A 2,337-nucleotide genomic window follows, 5' to 3' on the forward strand; every position below is an offset into this window, starting at 1 on the left:
GTTGACAGGCTCAGTACGGCAGGTGGTCACCGTATTTGGAAATCAACAGACACCCTTAAACAATATATGAGCGATTTTGGTTTTTGTGATGTTTGGCGTTCTTACCACCCCACTCTTAGAGAATATACCTTCTGTTCACCAGTCCACCACTCATATTCTCGCCTTGACTATTTTTTGGTTAGCAGCTCAATTATGACAGACATTTCCGACACTCAGATTCACCCTATCACTATCAGTTTCTATCACTATTACTAAAAAAATGGTCACACGGCCAACTAGAAGTTTGAGATTTAATGCATCATTGCTTAAAGACCTAGATTTTATATGATATATTTAAAAAAGGAGTGGGCAATATGTATGGAAACTAATGACCTGCCAGGAACCTCGCCATGTCTTCTTTGGGAGGCAGCAAAAGCAGTCATGAGAGGTAAAATAATCTCCTATTCATCATACAAAAAAAAGAGAGAGAGATCTTGTGAATTAGAGCTAGAAAAAAAAAATAAAAACATTAGAAACTACCCTTGCTGCCTCCCCACAGGAACACATGCTGAATGATGTGAGAAAATCAAAACTTGAATTAAATGAAATTATTAAGAAAAAGACCCAATTTGGCTTGGAGAACTTTGAACATGGCAATAAATCCAGCAGATTCTTAGCCAGCCAACTGAAACTGAATAAAGAAAAAATAACAATTTCCTCCTTAAAGGACTCAGCTGGGAATCTGACTTATAACCCACAAGAAATCAACAATGCATTCAGAGATTATTATTAAAACTTGAAATTGATCCATCTAGCTCTAACATCAATGCATTTCCAAGGTTAGATGATGAACAGATCAGGGCTCTGGATTCACCTGTTTCAATGGCTGAACTCCAGGAAGCTCTCTTACATATGCCGAATAATAAAGCCCCTGGGCCAGATGGTTTTCCGGCTGAATTCTACAAGGAATTCTGAGAAATACTTGCGCCCACATTCTATAGGATGGTTATGCAAATTAGGGGTACTTCAACCTGCCAACAATGAACTCTGCTAATATCAGCCTGCTCCGTTAACCAGACAAAGACCCCACACTCCCGTCCAGTTATCACCCAATATCACTTATTAACGCAGATCAGCACAATATGGAATTAGCCATAACAGATTTCTGGAATTTTTGGAACAGTTTAAATCCATAATTCATGCTAGATTTAAGGATAAAATAATCTACTTAGATCTACCTCCAATGATAATAGACTTTCTAAAACTCTCGCCTCCAAAACTGTTATCAAAAGTATACATGTTACTGTTAAAAACAGACAGTTCAATCTCTCTCCCATTCTTAAAGTGGGAAACAGATTGTTGGCATCCTCCTGCTTTGGGGGGTGGGGGACGGGACTGAATGATGGAGTCAGTCAGGAATCTGGTCCCAGTGGGGAGGACCATTCTAGCCTCCCTATGACCTCCTTAGGGTCCTTAGGGTACACACTTATATACACCCTTAGGACTCTGGGGGGGCGGGCTGGCTGCAGGGCGTTTGGTGTGTGTGTGTGTGGGGGGGGTGGGGGGGTGGGCGCTTCATTGCGGCCTCGCCCTTCTTCCTCCCCCACTGGCCACCCCTCAATTTTAATTACACATTAGACACAGAGGTCTTGGGGGGTGGGAGGGACACGATGGGAGGCTCCACTACCTGACAATTGTGGGGTGCCTGTGTCACAGCTACCCTCCAATTTTAACTACACCTTAGTTACCACACACCTTATCTTTACTCAACTCCACAATCCATGACATGCATCCAACACAAAACAAAAAACAGGGGTTGAAGGAGTGGGGGGATTCTCATTATTCACATCATGTTAGACAGACTGAGGCACTGGGTGGGGATCTCTGGTACTGCCCTAGAATGGTTTTCATCCTACCTGTCAAATAGGAAGTTTTGCGTGTCTGTAAACAACTATGTCTCCTCGTTCTGTCCAGTTAAATATGGTGTGCCTCTGGGGTCGGTCTTAGGACCCATTTTGTTTTCCTTGTATCTGCCTCCCCTTGGACATATTATCCATAAACATGGCATTTCTTATTTATGCTGATGACACACAAATATACTTGCCCGTCAGATCCACAGACCCTGGAATGCTGAGTTCACTTAACAACTGCCTTTGTGAAGTTAAAAAATGGATGTCAAATAATTTCCTCCAGCTGAACTCAGACAAAACTGAAATCCTGGTCATCGGGTCTCAGCAGATGGCAAATCAAATACTGCCATCTGCTGGTTTGCTAGTAAATCACATTAAGCCTGTGGCAAAGAACCTTGGTGTTTGGTTTGATAGTAATTTAAATTTCAAGCAGCACACCACAAAGCTT

This window comes from Micropterus dolomieu, linkage group LG03 (genome assembly GCF_021292245.1).
Source record: "Micropterus dolomieu isolate WLL.071019.BEF.003 ecotype Adirondacks linkage group LG03, ASM2129224v1, whole genome shotgun sequence".
NCBI lineage: Eukaryota > Metazoa > Chordata > Actinopteri > Centrarchiformes > Centrarchidae > Micropterus > Micropterus dolomieu.